Source organism: Microtus pennsylvanicus, chromosome 1 (assembly GCF_037038515.1).
Source record: "Microtus pennsylvanicus isolate mMicPen1 chromosome 1, mMicPen1.hap1, whole genome shotgun sequence".
Lineage (NCBI taxonomy): Eukaryota > Metazoa > Chordata > Mammalia > Rodentia > Cricetidae > Microtus > Microtus pennsylvanicus.
Window position 1 is genome coordinate 16,028,100 of NC_134579.1, and position 16,968 is coordinate 16,045,067.

Consider the following 16,968-nt stretch of genomic DNA (forward strand, 5'->3'; position numbering starts at 1 on the left):
CTTTCATTATGTTTATGGATACATGCCCGCAAAGATCCTTGAGAAAATCTATCCATGAAGGTCTGGACCATACCACAGCCTGTGTGCTTCCCCTTGCCATGCTATTAATTCCAAAACTCAGCCACTAACCACAGAGAACACAACCAAAGATGACCTGGTCGTTTTAATCCCAAATCCAATATGACAGAATATGTGCTTTCTCTCACAGTGTGCCCGGATGTAAATGATGGTTCCAGCAAGCGAGTAGTGAATCTGTTCAGCTCTGCAGGAAGAGAACACTCTTGGCATAGCAAACACACTGACACACCTGTGCACGCTAGTGCAAAGTGAAAGCCAGACATTTGGCTGCTCCATAGACTGTGTCATTTCACTGCTGGGGATGAGCCCATTACTTGGTCCCAGAATAGTAGCCACTGCAATAAACCTGCAGGCTTCAGAGCATAGTCGGCAAGGATCCTCTGCTTTTTGGGAGGCTATATCTATCCCCTTGGTTAAAGGTAAGGGGTGAAAAGTAGCTGAGGTTAAATTATGATAGCCTTGCCCTGATGACTTAGAAGACAGAATGAGGTTTGTTTAGTAGGCGTCTTCCTGCTGATGTTGTTGAATCGGTATAGAATTTGAGAGACGTGTTATATAACTAAATTTGGTGACACTAGCATGCTGGAAGAATCCTGGACCATGTCTAGACCCTCTTATGTCTTTAGGTTAGTTACTGGGCAAAATCACTACATCCATTTTGCTTCTGACTTTCTTCAGAAAGGAAACGATAATATCCCCTCCCCCCATGTCTAATATGAAAGGAAAGCATGGGGACTGTTGCTGTTAAAATGGAGAGCGTTGTGCTGATGGACGGTTTTACAGTGGCTCCTGGATCTAGGAAATATACACTGATTTTTCTTCTATGTGTTTTCCTATTTACTGATGTATTTTTAAAATTCTGAAAAACTTCAAGTAGGAATTCGTGATTTCTGGGAAGAGGACAATGTTCCCAAGGTTGGCTTCTCTCTCCTGTATGATAGCTTCTATTTTCAACATGGTTTTATTCAAACCACAAGTAAAAGAGATTCCTTGTGATAAATTCTGAACAGTAGAGGTCAGTGGGTGATTTCTTGAAAGGCAAATCTGGGGTAAACTGACTGAGTCCGGAGAATGCATCTTTTGCCTGAAATTTGGTCTGCTAGCTGAGCAAGGACAGAGGGGTGGAACCATGACCCTTTCTAGACATGGAAAGCATCTCATATTAGGTAACGACCACCACCAACATTACTAACTCGATGCAAATGTGTAAAAAAATGGTAGGCAGATGGTGTCAAAACTGGAGGGACGCTCTACAGATCTCCAAACCACAGAATTCACTAGAACTGACAAGGATGTGGAATCTGAAAACTGTATTTGATCGGGAGCTATATCCATGTAGGTGAATGTTGTTTTGGCTTGCTGAGTTGAATATGTTATGATCAGGCTATGACCTATTGAGTCTATGTGATGGGTAACAGTGATTTTACAGGCTGTGTCCTGCCCTAGGACATTCCACCATATAAGCAGATTTTTATTTCATTTGAAGGGAAAAAATGATTTTATGTCCTTGATAAACCCAGAAACTATTTATTTCATCTACTAGACACCGGTCATCTAGTACAGGCTGATAAGTGACTTATTCTTGGGAGCAGAAAAGATAAGGTCCCATAAGTTTATTGGAAAGAATTGAAACAGTGAGGATAAAATATATGTGTTAAATCATATCAGAAAAACTAGTCAAAAGAAATTATCAGACGTACCAGACCAAAGAAAGTGTGCTACTCTTTTCTCTGGACCCCATAGATGATGATGATGATGATGATTAGGAGTTCATCACCATGAACTCCTAATGCTGTGTTAATGTAACAGTATACCAACCTGTCCTCTGATACCTATTGTGTGAGTCAAGAATCATGTTGTAGAGGATTCGGCAGCCATTCCTGTGTCTCTAGGTTGGCTTGGTCTTTCATTATTAATGAGGAAATGTTCCTGGACCTGTACCAGCTGTTTACTGCTCTTGGACCCTAGTTTGGCCTTCCACCTCACAACTGAACTCTGCAGCTTCACTCTCAAACCCTGGCTTCTGCAGGTCCAATAGCAGCTGCCTCCAGGCACTGGCTTCTTCATTATCTTATCAACACATACTCTTTCTCAACTCAACTCTGAAAACACTTGAACTTTGCTGAAGCCTTTAACTTGCACTCATTCTGTAATAAGTCTCTCTGTGTGTATGCATGTATGTAAATTATATATATATATATATATATATATATATATTCACTGGGTACTGTGTGATATGTGATAGCTAATATTAACAATTAAGAGTTGAATAAAAGAACACAAGTTCACCTCAGCCAGGCTATCAAGGTAGCAGGGATTATATGACAAATTACTGTCATTGGCACTAAATAATTTTCTGAATATGTTGCACTCAGTAAATTTTGAGCTTGTGCAAACACAGATGCATCCATGTATGCATAGCATGCTCTAGACATCCCGTGTACTGTAAGGGATGCCGTTTAAAGATCGCCTTATAAAATTCATTCTAGTCAAAGAGAATTCTGATTGATAGTGAAATGAATTAGTGTTCCTTTTTCCCCACAATGTTGTTTTTGTAAAACAGCTTTATAAAAAGCTCACTGCTTGAAAAAATATCTTATACTGCCTAAATATATTAAAAGTATTTTCCAAATGTATTCTTAAAGTCTGGCTGCTATAACTGTGATACTCTGTGTCATCAAAGTAAAATAACTCGTGAACTCTCTCCCTACCTGAGTCAGTGGGTGTGCGACATTTTGGGGGAGATGCTCCTTAGCAATTTACCTTAAGTATAAGTTTCTGGTAGTAACTGTTTTGACAACTTAGTCACTATTACTATACTTTTAAAAGTGATATTTGAAAGCTGTGTTTATATGAAAAGCTTGTAGTTATCAGAGCATATATCAGAAATAATTTTTAAGTATGTGTAATTTTACTTGCCTCATTTAAAAAGTTATTTCGGCTAGTGAAACATTCCCTGACACAATTTCACTATTAAAATAAGGAGATAGCATTTGATACAAGAAATCCTAAAAGATGACTCTCTTATTTTCAGTCCAAATGTTATGTCTAAACATGTATGATACATGCATTGCTTCAGTGACCTTATCCATTATTCATTTTTCTTGTTGCAGTAACTAAACATCTAGCAACAAAAAAATTTAAAGGAGGAAGAAGGATGCATTTATATTAATCTCAAAAATTAAGAGATAAATAAAAGCATGCCATTATGATTTTGTTTCTTTTTTGAATTTATTTTCAAGGTTATACTATATTACATTTCTCCCTTTGCTTTGCTTCCTCCAACCCTTGCCATATACATCTTCTTGCTTTGTTTCAAAGGAATGGCTTCTTTCAAAATTAGCTGTTACAGTAACAGACACATATATATTCCTAAATATAACCTGCTTAGTCTGTATAATGTTACTTGTATGTATATTTTCACATTGGCCATTAGGTAGTGGATAACGAATTGGTTTGCTCTTCCATGGTGAAGAAGGTTTCTCCCACTCCCTGTATTTCTTAGTAGCCTGTAGTTTCATATAGGGTTGAAGCCTCATAGGCTTTCCCGTCAACTTTAACATGTCTGTTGTTGTTCTTGTTTGACTCAAGTTTGGGCTTTCCTGCTGGGACTTTATGGGTGTAGCTTCCGATACTACGAGAAGATACAGTACCCCAACAAACTCCCCGATCCTCTGGTTCTTACGATCTTTCGAAAGGAGACAGAGACAGAGGAGCACGGGACAGAAATCTCAAGGTCCAAATCAGGAGCAGAAGGAGACGGAGCACGAGCAAGGACCTCAGGACCGCGAGGGGTGCACCCACACACTGAGACAATGGGGATGTTCTATCGGGAACTCACCAAGGCCAGCTGGCCTGGGTCTGAAAAAGCATGGGATAAATCCGGACTAGCTGAACATAGAGGACAATGAGGAATACTGAGAACTCAAGAACAATCGCAGTGGGTTTTTGATCCTACTGCACGTACTGGCTTTGGGGGAGCCTAGGCAGTTTGGATGCTCACCTTAGGAGACCTGGATAGAGGTGGGTGGTCCTTGGACTTCCCACAGGTCAGGGAACCCTGATTGCTCTTTGAGCAGATGAGGGAGGGTGACTTGATCGGGGGAGGGGGAGGAAATGGGAGGCGGATGAGGGGGGAGGCAGAAATCCTTAATAAATAAATAAATAAATAAATAAATAAATATAAATTAAAAAAAAATCTTTCCGCTCTCTTCTTCCTCAGTGTTTCCTGAGCTCTAGGTGCAGGACATGTGGTGTAGATGTATCCTTTGGGATTGGTCTCCACAAGTCTACGTTTGATTCATTGTGCTTTTCTGTAGTGGTCTCCATTTGTCGCAAAGAGAAGTTTCATTGTTGAGGGGCAAAGGCTACATTTATCCAGCTAGACACTGGTGGAGGTTGTGAGAAGCCTGGGAGGGTTGGGTAGTTGGGAGTCATGCAGAAGTGAACTTTGGGTGCTTGCAGGTGAACTTTCTGTTTTGTAACACACTAGCATCTATATTGCTCAATGTTCTGTGGAACCGGGACAGTTAACTCCATAATAGGTCCAGAAGTTATCAATTCCTCTTTTCGTATGTGTGTGTGAGTGAAAGCTGTGGTTCACGGGACAGGATTCCTGAATTCCTCTGTTGGTATAGAGATGCAGCCACAGTTAGTACACAGATGAATCAGAGGGTTAGCCTCAATAAAATTCACCTTATAAATGATAAAATCTGAATCTCATGTGACGTCCATGTCTCACAAATTATACTCGTTTTTTATTTTTTCCTAACCTGTGAAGTATGCAAATTCTTTTTAGTTTGTAGACTGTATAAAAACAGGTGCTGGGCTGGATTTAGAGACAGGCGGGAATTTGCTGTCAATAATATAAGCAATACAGAATTTGATACAGAGAACTGAGAACTTGCAGAAATTGTGAAGGGATAGAGGAGCTAGCCAGTCCTTAAGTCCCAGGAATAGTTTGTAGTTTCTGGAAATAGCCTGCCTTTGCTAGGGACATAGGTAAACTACCACTGTAGATGCAGGACGATAACAAGTTATGAGTCTGGCTCATCCTGCAGAGATGTGATCCTACTGCTCTAGGAAGATGCTGAATCAGGGTTCCACCGTGGGAAGTCTCCACTGTTGCTGTCACCTGGGCCTTAATCCTCACCAGCAAAGTGTATGCCTTCAACATGGGTTCTTTCTCTACTCGATTCTGTTTGTAAGCCTTCTCTGAAGAATATGATGGAACTTAAATAATATGCCGACTGCCAACCCGTCTGAGAACTGCAATTTTAACTTTGTAGCATGTGCATACTAGCTGGGGGTGAGAATGGATGTTGGACAAGGCAATTTGGGGTATCGGACACAGTCTAATAGGAAGGAGACAGATTCCATTTAGATGACTTCTTTTGACATTTCCAAACCTGTAAACTTTCAGGAAAATAGAATCCTCTATATAACAGCCACACAATAGGGGAGAAAGCAATTAATCGTGTGCGCACCTCCTCTCTAGTGTGCTGCCATGCCAAGCAATATTTCACTCCATTGCACTGCTCTGTGAACTTCCTACAGTCGCATAAAAACGGTCCGTGTGATCACCTTCATGGCAGCATGGATTGAAATCACAACAAAAAGTGCTTTTCAATGCAGAAAGGGTGAAAAACTTTGGTGTCCCTACACTAGGTAGCAAGGAAAAGATAAGGGTAGGTATTGCTGTGGAATGAAATGCAAAACACATAGCAAGAAAACAAGTTAAAAGCTGTGTTTGAAGAGTGGCCCTGCTTTATTATTTTGTTATTTTTTGTTTTATTTTTCTGGGTTTTTAATTTATTATTTTTAAAAATAGTAAATTGTACTGATATTTTTCTGATTTTAAATGTCAACTACAGATGGAAATAACCCATAAATATATACAAAAGATAGAAAGATTCTTATAATTCTCTCAGGAATTTGGGAGCTAAGGACTGTCAAGTTCTCTCTGGATAGATACCATTCCTATACCAATAAAAGCCAAGGCTTACATCCTAACACGAATTTAGCTTCCCTAATTCCTTTAGAAAAAAGATTCACATTTTATTACTTAGGGGTAAAACTTTCTACACAGAGATTCAGTAACTCAAGATCTTGTAACAGTCCGAATCTTTATTTCCAATCCCCCAAACCACTAATGTCCGCTAAAGCCTCCTTAGGTGGAGTTTCTGTGTGCTGAAAGAGACAAAGAACTCATTTCAGAAAGTTGGGTCCAACCTTAGAAATGCTAGGTTGTGGTGCACTTCAAAATCCTTTTCCACAAATGCTTGGAAATGCTGGTTTTTTTTTTTTTGCATAACCATGCTACTTAATCAATTCAGATATGCAAAGTATTTGCCAGCATTAAATGGAAAATTGGTAGTGACTCTTCCATAAAACTTCTTTACTCAAATGCTTGTCTGAAACCTCCAACGCTAAGTCTTTTTGAGCCAGTACTTTCTTTTCCCACTCTTATGTGAAAAGTCTTGATGGAACAGGCTTGGAGGAAGTCCACTCATTACTTAGTGTTGTTTGAGAGCATCTCCAGCGTTATGTCAAAACATAATGCATAGAAGTCCACCATCAATATCCATGAAACATGCTCTAAAGCATAACTCCATCTGTCTGCTACTGCCGTGCATTCATTTTTCAACTTGAGCAAAATGCATTTCTAAGGGGTTTGGGAGATAGCTCAGTCACTAAGAGCACTGGCTGCTCTTCCAGAGGATCTTGTATCCTCAGGGCAGCTCATCAATGTCTGTAACACCAGGTTCAGGAGATTCAGTGCCCTGTGTCCTCAGCAGGCGCCAGCCAGATACATGAAGCACATCCACAAATGCAGGCTAGACACTCGTACACGTAAAATAAATAAGCCTTAGGATGTTTAGCTACAAATGTAAATCAGCTATGTCTAGAGCTGACAGCAGCACAAGGTGTGGAAGCCGTCAGTCCTGGAGTCAATAAGACTTGGAAGATAGTTGATTGATGTTAAACTCCACAAGTCTAAGGACAGTAAAAAGAACCAGTGTGGAGCAACACTCAACTGTAGAGTGCATTCAAACAGAGGTTTAAAACTACTGGAAATTCTTTACACTCTCAATCATTGAAAATGCGTGTAAGATGAAATTTAGGATGCCCAGTGAAATGTAAATTTCAAAAGCATACTGAAAAATATTTAATATAATTATACACTAAATACAACATGGTGTATATACATGCTAGAAAATACATTTGGCTGAAATTCATTTTTTTGCATGTTGTCTTTTGGTTTGCTTAGTGTGACAAGTTTATATTAGTTTTCTGTTGGTAGTTTCATATTGTGCATTAAAGCTGAAAAGAAATCAAAGGTATGCATTACTTTGCTTTAAGATAATAGACCTATTAGATAAACAACTATTTTTTGAAAATCAGCTTCCCATTCCTTAAATGACATAATGGTAGATACTGCACATGGTTTGCCAGTTAAATGTCTAACTTAATAGACGCTAGCTAGATTCTTATATTTTTTCTGCCTTAATCTTTTGTTATTGATTTCTCTTTAAAATATATAAAGAAAGGTTAGTTTCACATAGATATGTACTTTATAAGAGCAAAGCATATTTTAATACTCCTTTGTATAATTGCGAACTCTGGGTTGAAGCTTGTGTGTGTGTGTGTGTACGTGCGCGTGTGTGTACTTGTGATATGTGCACAGATAAAGAACAGGTGCATGTGTAGAAACCAGATATCAGTTGTTCTGTTCTGTCACTTTCTGTCCTATTCCCTTCAGACGAGGTCTCTCACTGAGCCTGGGCTCTCTATTAAATCTAGACTGGCTTTTCAGCAAGCCCCGGTGTCGCTCCTGTCTCTGCCTGTCACAATGCTGGGCTGCAGAACTGCAGTGGCTACGCCCACTTTAGCGCCGACTCCTCCTGCTTCTTTGGCAAAGGCTTTACTTACTTGGCCGGCTGTCTCCCCAGCCACTGGGATGTTATTCATGATGCTGCACTCCAAATCAACAACCGATAGCTTCTTAAAGGCAAATGTAATGAAGAATCTGAAACATGGCAGTGTCCCGTTCACAGTCTGTCCGGTGGGAATCCATTGATCCTTTAAATGGATCTGTTCATCCTCCTCAACTTTATACAGCCTGGCCACTGATCACTTGGAAAACAACTTTGATTTTGAGTTGAGTTATGTACTTTTTACAAAAGATTTTTATACAATGTTAAAATAATCACATTTGTTAGCATCATTATCAACTTCGTCAGAGATATGGGTATATATTAAATCTTTTTCCAAAATTCTAAATTTGCCTGAAAGCTAAAGTTTTGTCATTGAAAAAATATTCTAATATTTGCCCTGCTTGAACCAGAAGCCTGTTTTCTTCTTTTTAATGAACTCATGTGTCCAATAGGCAAGTTTGAATCATTGTGGTCAATCCTTGTCTCAAGCAAAATTGGGGTCCATTGAGAGATCAATGTGGTTGATGAGGTTAGCTCATACCACAACCTTGATCTGTAAAAAGTGTCAGTGGTGGCAGAGGCATGACATGCATTTTTCTCTTAACATTACACACACACACACACACACACACGCACACACACATATTTAAAATGTGCATTAATAAGTAGAAATTTAATTACATTTTATTGAAGGTCATCTAAGAGGAATTTTGTTTTTTTATGGTTTTTTTTGGGGGGGGGGTTGTTTTCTATTTCCAGTGCGTGTGAGGAATTGGAGACATAGTGACCATTTCCATGGTCTTGTTCCTCCAACTGTGCCAACCCCGTTGCTTCAGCCATCAGTTCATAGCCACCAAGTGCAATAAACCTCAATGCATTGTCAAGGAGTTCATTTTCTGTTCTTGGCCTCCCTGAAGATGTTCTGGGAAGAGTCAGGATTCTGCACATGAGCCTTTAGACCCCTACTCTAAAAGTCTAACAGGAGGAGGCTGTGATGTTGTGCTCCACTTTAGCCAGCACTTGGGAAGCCTAGATAGGATGGCCAAGGAATCAAGGCAGAAGGGCTGTACAGTATTTGTCTCTTAGAACAATTGAATGACAATAAAAAGTATCAAGCCTCATGGACTGAACAACCACTGGACTCTTGGGCCACCGATTGCTAGAAAGCCATTGTTTGAGACCAGCTTACCCCTAGCCCATGAGCTGTTCTAATAAATCCCAATATTTATATTGATCTGTATCTGTATCTATCAAGCAATAAATCTCTCTCCCACACACTCTCTTTTTCTCTCTCTGGCAGTGAAAGCTCAGAGCAGCTGGATGAGCTATTTGGGAACCCAGCAGGCTCCTCACCGAGGACTGGGGGGTAAAAGGTGCTTGAAGGGTTCAGAAACCATTAGCCTGGGGCCAGCAAGGGCAGCTCCCTGACCTTTAGTTGCACATGTGTCTGTGGGAAAGGGTTCAATGAAGAATGGATACGTATTTAATTTTTCTATAAATGCTCTTCCTCTAGAAAACCCTGACTAATACAGTATTCATCTTGACTAAATTCTTTATTATCCTGTAGTATGCAGATGCTGGAAGAGTGGGGAGATTTTGTCTTTGTTGTCCAAAATTGGATCTTCTCTTCTGCTTGGTGGCTCTTTGTTATTGTAGTTACTATGTAAATACACGTTGAGGAGATGGATGATTTCAAACGATTTCACTCTCTCTTAGCTTTCTTCTCTGTTAATCATGTGTCTCTTTTTGTTAACATGATACCCGCAGCAGTATACCGCTTCTCACTGGGTTTTGACCTCATCCGATTAATTAATAAGGTATTTCTAGACTTTGATCCTGCGCTAAAACAGCTGTGTTACTAGAGATCGTATGTGGACTTAATGCAATTTCCATGATAATGCCCAAGATGGTGTTCTGAGAAACAAAATGTCCTAAAAGTCATCTGGAACCTAGGGATTCCCTTCTGACTTTGATCTCTGCCTTCTGGTGTTTGTCTTGCTCTCTTAGTCCCTCCATGAAAGTGGTTCTGAGCCCAGTCAGTTGTCCTTTCAGTTCAGTCTAGTTTAGGTTTTGTGTGTGAGTGCTATATTTACTCTTTAATGTCTAATTTATTTATAGGAAACTCTTTTTCTTCTAAAGGAAATTCAGGCACCAGCATGACAGGAGATATTTATCTGATTTTCCTGGAACGTATGTAGCTACGCCACAGAAAGGTTGTTGTTGAGGATGAGTCTGGATTGTTCCGTTAGCTCCTCAAGACAAAATATTTGATACTTTCTCATGTCGTATCTGCATTCTAGTTAAAAACAAAGTAGAGAATTTCACCTGAAGGAATGAAAAAAATTCACCCTCAAGTCGAGACATTTAGTTTCTGCAATCGTTCAGCATGCAGGGCATTCTTTGAGGGGTGACAGTGAAAGCTCAGAGCAGCTGGATGAGCTATTTGGGGACCCGGCAGGCGGCTCTGGGATCAGGGAGGACTGGGAGGTTAAAGGGTGCCAGAAGGGTTCAGAGGTCATCAGCCTGGAGCCAGCAAGGGCAGGTCGCTGACCTTTTGCTTCACGTGCGTCAGTGGGAAAGGTTTAAATAAAGAATGGGTTAATTAATTTGTTCTCCACCTTGATTCTGATTCTAGAAATGGGGGGATGAGTAGAAATGGGAGACCGTGAAAACGGATGGTGTGACTGCGTCATTGCCCGACTTGCTGAAGTGAAATGCAGTGTGGTTTGTTGGCCTTTTACTTGACAGTAATAATGCGCATGCACGTGATCCAAGGGATTCATTAACTATTGTCAACTACAATGTGCCTGGAACTGCACGTGGGTTCACAGTCTGCTGTGAATGAGTAATAGCGCTATCTGCATGCCATGTAAAGAATAGGTGCATTGTCACCAAAAGTGCCCCATTTAGTCACTTGTGCCAGATAAACTTTCAGTGTTTGACAGAAGGCGTCACAGCGCGAGAGGGCAAGGATGTTTATTATAGAAGTCTGTTTTTTATTGTTGTTGTTTTTATCTCCAAGTAATGTTTTCCTGGGTGAACTTTCTCATCTTGATGCTTATAATCTTGAATACATACCTTGGAAATTGCGTGTGGTATCTAAGACATCAGCTGGAGAGTCAAGCTGTGATCTGTAATATAACTTTCATCATCCAGTCCCAAGGAATGAAACAAAGGCTTAAGCGTCCCCGTAGTGCACCGTGTTTTAGGTAACTTTTGCCATTAGTAAAGATGGCATACGGTACCCATGCTGTGGTCACTGTGTGGTGACACTATTTTAACTGTTTATCAAGGGGAACTGCATCCTGGCATAAGTCTCGGAAATGGGCAAAGAGGGCACGTTTTCTGAGACCAGCTTCCAAATGCAGAATCACTCCTGGTGCCACAGTCATGATGAGTTCTATGGTCCACCATGCTTTGACCTTTGGCCTGAAACTGTTTTCTATTTGCATATTGACAAAAAGGATGACCTTCTGTTCTGTCCTTTAAACCCCAAGTAGCTAGGCCTGCGTTTGTTGAAAACAGGGGAAGAAGGTGAATGTCTTGCTGCTTGGACTGTATTTCAAATTTAATAATGGGGTTTTTTTATTTTCCTAACAAAAATGAAGACTACTTATATAGTAATTGCCATCTTGGGAAAGCACAGATCTGAGTTTGGGATTCCCTAATATCTAATGTGATAAGCTGTGCTGTATAGTATGCTATTAAAATCAGCTGTCAAGAGAAAGCAGAAAAGCACAAAGCATCTCTGCCTATCAAATCAATAAACAATAAAATGCAATAGTTATATGGAGAGCATTACCTTAGACTAAATCAAACAAGATCAATTTTCCTCCAGCAGCCCCAGGAGACTATTGAACCCAGATAAAGCTGACAAGAGATTTTACTTGCTGTTTGAGAATAAAAGGTAAAAATCCCTTCCATTCCTTCCTGACAGTTTAACCTTTGGGGCCAATAATCTGAAGCAGAACATAACGCCCCAGAAGAGTATTATCTGGAGGTCATCTCATCTGGAGACGGAAGGCCACTTCCAACAAACAATCAGATATCTAATAAAACTGTAAGATCACATCTCTGGCATATAAGCCATCAGAATAAACCAGATAAGAGCAAACAGGCTCAGAATGCTCTTATCTGGAGGCAGAGAAACATAGCCACCGATCTTGTTATTTTCCTAAGCATCAGTGTGGGTTTTGACAAATGCTCACTGGGGCACATTTGACTTAATATAACTAATAGCAAATTGTGATTCGGCAATCTACAAAGTGGGAGAGAAAATTTGTTTATGTTTTTATGCTGCCATTGAAAAGTGTTTTTCCCAAAATGCTCTGACCGTCTCCCATTATCTTAATCCATTTGACGTATTCACTGTACAGAGTTTGTCTCTGCTATCGTTACAAAATAAAGCGCCAGCCTGCTATTAGATTTATCAACAAATCCTTCTCAAGAAGGACAGTAACAGGACGACAATAGTAGGCAGAAGAAGTGTTAGTTCGAGTCAACGCTTTAACCTTAGAAGCCAAGACACATGGGAGCTTTCCAAAGAGACTTTCCATTGTCCCTACCCTTGCACGCATTTGATAGCTAAACTCACATACATTGGCAATCACATTTTCGATCTGAAATAGTTTAGGAAGTAAAGCAAATCCCTGAATAACAAATAAAGTATTTGCTCCATGGGCAGTCATATAAAACAGTCCTCTGTTTTTTTTCTCAACCACTAAATGGTCAAATCATATAAATTGCTTTACAACTGTCATCACAGCAATCATAAAATAAGAGAACAATCAAAAATTCTTTAAGTTAATATTGTCTGCTTGATCGTAACGTCCCCTTCTCCTCTATCAAACCTCACTTACTGTTCAGTTCTTGGAAAATGTGAAACAGCAAATGTTAATTAATTCCTCCAGCTGCCTCGATGCCAGTCTATGTTTATTAAAATATTAGTTCTAGCTGCTCTTTGAGATGTTGTATCTTCGCATTCATCATCATTGCAGTGAATTACCCATTGGAATAAGTCTTGGAACATATTAATTGTAGCAAGGTGGTTTTAGCAACCACGTTAGCAAATTCACACTAATAAAACAGTACACGATAAAGGTCTGATATCATATACTTTCATTTGAAAGGGAATAAAGTCATATTTTTCATTATAAAATTCCTACGTTATATGATAGCTTATTTCCATTTTAAAGTTAATAATTACCTAGTTCATCATTATTCTGGAGTTTTCTAAAAGATACATGAGTCTCATAAAAAGAGAATACTTTTATATTAATAATTATGCTATATACAATTGACTCTAATCTTTGGGAAATAAAATGCAATGTTTTTTTCATAACAATACTGTATTTGTTAAAGAGTCTAGTATTTGAGAAGGATACAATTATGTGAAAAGAGATAATTTATACTTAAAATGCATTCATTATTCTCCCGATAATGGAAAATAGGAGTGTTGGCTCTTCTGGCTAAAATTTTGATAGCTCTATTCAAATGTCTCTCTTGCTTTCATCTATAATCACTGAAGAACTTGGGTTTGAACCAAGAGACTTATAAACTAAGTTGTAATATGCTGAATTTGTTTTTGATTCTAATAACTGTGAGCATAGTGTTGTGTTTCATACCTTTAAGTTCAGAATTCCACACCATCATGTTGCAGGTAATAATCACACATTCATGGTAAAACAGAGATGTTCCAAGAATGACAAGACCAGTCACATGGCCGTTTGACGATGGCCTCCAGGGAACTCTAAGGAAGAGGACAGCAGAGAAACCTTCTCTTGGTAGAATCACTTGCTCTGAACTGGGATGTTGCCATTTGGAAATTGAACAAGCCTGTTCTTGCACAAAACTGAACCAATTTCTCTAGTAAAATGTACCATCTCTGTGGGTTATTATGTTTTTACATTTAAAACATGTCTTATTGACATGTATTCATATAGATTTTTTTCAAAAGCATCATATTCACCCCAATCCAGTTTTCCATCCTTTAGCTCCCTTCTCTCCTTTATGAGTTTATTCTTAAGATAAATCTCATAAGATCAAAGAGAAACTGTATCTTTATGCAGAGTCAGAGAAAAATTGTCTAACAATAATTCAACCTTTTCAAGATTTGGAATAAGAATCTAGGTCTAAAATGTAGAATTTAGAAACTAATAGCAGATCAAGTCATATGTTCTGGAATATGTTGGAATTTATAGTTTTCATGCCTTAATTTCAAAACGTGGGTATTTTATTACCTGAAATGTAGACACAGAGATCTAGAAACAAACTACAAGTAAACAGGTAAAGGCTTTTAACTATACTATTATATAATGTTGGTTTTTATCCTTTTGTGCATAATATGTGTAGAAACCTACACTAATAATTTTAAGAGTGGGGAAGAACTGAAAATAATGAGTAGTTAACATCATTGGAAGTTATCTAGCATGTGTCTGCACTCAACACCTAGTAATGTCCTATTCAGGTTCCTTCCCCATTGTTGTCTGTCTTCGTAGGGTTATAAATGAAGCTTCCTGTTCTTCTCAAGCCAGGGGACCAGTAGTTAAATCAAGATAAAACAAAACAACCCCCCAAATATATATACATAATTAAAATAAATAGTGGAATACCTGAAACTGGATAATTGATACAGAAAAGGTATTTATTTTGGCTTGGTGTTCTGGAGGCTCCAATGTCCAAGAGGATAATGTTGGCGTCTTGCTGGCTTTTTGGGAGTAATTGCATTGCTTGATAAAAAGATGAAAGATCAAAAGGTCAGATAAGTGCATGTGAAACAAAAACAGAGAAAGGTCCAGATGAATAGCTTGCTATTGTGATAACTAATTCGCGCTCATGGAAATTGCATCAATCAGTTTTCAAGGGTAAAGTTACCATGACCTAAAATGCTTCCTATTAGGCCTTATTTCCTAATAGTGCCACACTGAAGGTCAGGCTCCTAACCCATGAACTTTCCCAGGTCATGTTCAAATCATGTTAATGGTTACTTATTTGTTTTGATAGCTCAGCTGAGAATAATGGTCTCATGATCACGAGAGTATAGACCAATCTATTGATATCACCTCTATTGCTTTTGGACAGGTACCCAAGATTTGGGAAAGACAACTTAGTTCAACTATTAATTTTTTTGTGTAACTTTGATAACATTTTCCATAGAAATTGAACCCGCTTACATTTCCAATGAAAATATAGAAAGGCTCCTTTCTCTCCATATCTTATCCAAGGTTTAAATTCTTTAACAAACGGTATTTAAAAATGTGTGTGTGTGTATGTGTGTGCACATGCAGAAGAATGAACTTAGGTCTTTTACTGACAGTGTTTACAAAAATCAGCTCAAAATGGATTAAAAGCTTAAATAAATCCAGAAATTTGAAAGTACTAGAAGAAAACAAAGAAAACCCATGATACTGGTCTAGCATTGATCATTTGGATATAACCCCAAATGTAGGATAACAAAAATGGGAACAGGCCAAAGTCTGCACAGTGAAAAGAAGTCTACAGAAAACAATTCATTACTCACCAAGAATAAGTAGGATATGGACTTAATACCCCAAATACAGCAGAAAAACCTCAAATAATCAACTAAAAACACCAAGAACTGACTACCAAACAAGCAAAGGACTGAATAAATCTCCGCAACAGAGCACATATAAATGGTCAACAAAAAATATGAAAAAACTTTGTTGGTAATCATGGAGAAGTAGAAATTAAATTCACAGAGAGAAATCATTTCCAATCTATTAGGACAGTTGCCCAAAAGAGAGAAGATGGTGTGATGATGAAGAAAGGAAACACTTCAATGATGTTGGTAGGTGCAGAGATTAGATTCTCTTAAAGAATGCAAAGAAACAGAATTACCTTATGCTGAGTATACATCCATGAGAAATGCACCTCACCAAGGCAGTCAGTGATGCACGCCTTTTGGAAAGTTAACTCACATTGTCAGCTTGACCTTGTCCAGGTCTTGTGTTGGTAACTGTCACTACTGTAAGTTCATGTGTGTGGCATCCACGTCATGTCCAAGAGACAGTATTTCAATAGCAATTAAAAGCTACCCCAATTTCTTTCACTCTAAGTTTGTGAAAACTATAAGTATCTATCTGCCATCTATCTATCATCTGTACCTACACATACAAGCTTGCAGGGGTTAGGGGAAACGTTATAACCAGGAGGAACCATGTAGCCCTACTCCAGGAGTCTTCATGGAGGCTGTTCTAGGAAAGAATGTTCTGCAGAGGGGAAACAACACAGTAAGACCCATTTCTTGGCTGTGAAAGCAAAGCACATAGTGTCATCAGACAGATGAGAAGAGCATTTGTGGCCAGCACAGGAGGTATTGAGAAGGAGCAGCTAAGAGAAAGAAGAAAGCTTGGAGGGAGGGATGTTAAATGTCAGTACAGATACACAAAAGCGTGGTGTACTCAAGGTACAGCCACACCTATTGATCCTCATCTTTTCAGAATTTGTTTTCAAATGATTCCAGGCTGGTGTTGATAATGAACTGCAGAAAACAACTGTTTGTTACCTCCGGCCCTACTGAGGGAGTGAGAAGATCCATTTTATTTCCTCTCATTTGGTTAAGAAACAGATTCATTATGTTGAAGTAGTGAGACACTGCAAAAATATTCATCTAAGAACAAGATTTTAAATTATTAAGATGAGAAGGATAAATGGTCCATTAGTAATAATAATTGAACTTTGCTCATTTTAGCTAATAGCATAGTCTCTCATTTAGCAATAACAGAGTATGTAGAAACAAAGTGTAGAGGCAAATAAAACTGATATCAAAACCTAACCCAAAAGCACTTTCCTGTCTAGAATAAAATATTTTAAAATTTAGATAAAAATTTAAATCAACATGAAGATTTAATTACATTAATTTAATATTTTAATTGATCTCTTAAGCATAAGAAGGAAGCCTTGTACATGGCAGGAATTTGGTGCATTTCCCAAG

At 38.7% G+C, this 16,968-nt stretch overlaps 1 long non-coding RNA gene across 1 annotated transcript in view; it reads left to right on the top strand.

Annotated features, from left to right (window-relative positions):
• The first annotated feature begins 424 nt into the window (after positions 1-424).
• LOC142838269 (uncharacterized) overlaps positions 425-16,968 on the top strand; it is a 118,635-nt gene continuing 102,091 nt past the window's right edge. Inside the window, exon 1 of the long non-coding RNA XR_012908526.1 lies at positions 425-497. This is a non-coding gene — a long non-coding RNA (uncharacterized LOC142838269). The remainder of the gene's footprint in view (positions 498-16,968) is intronic.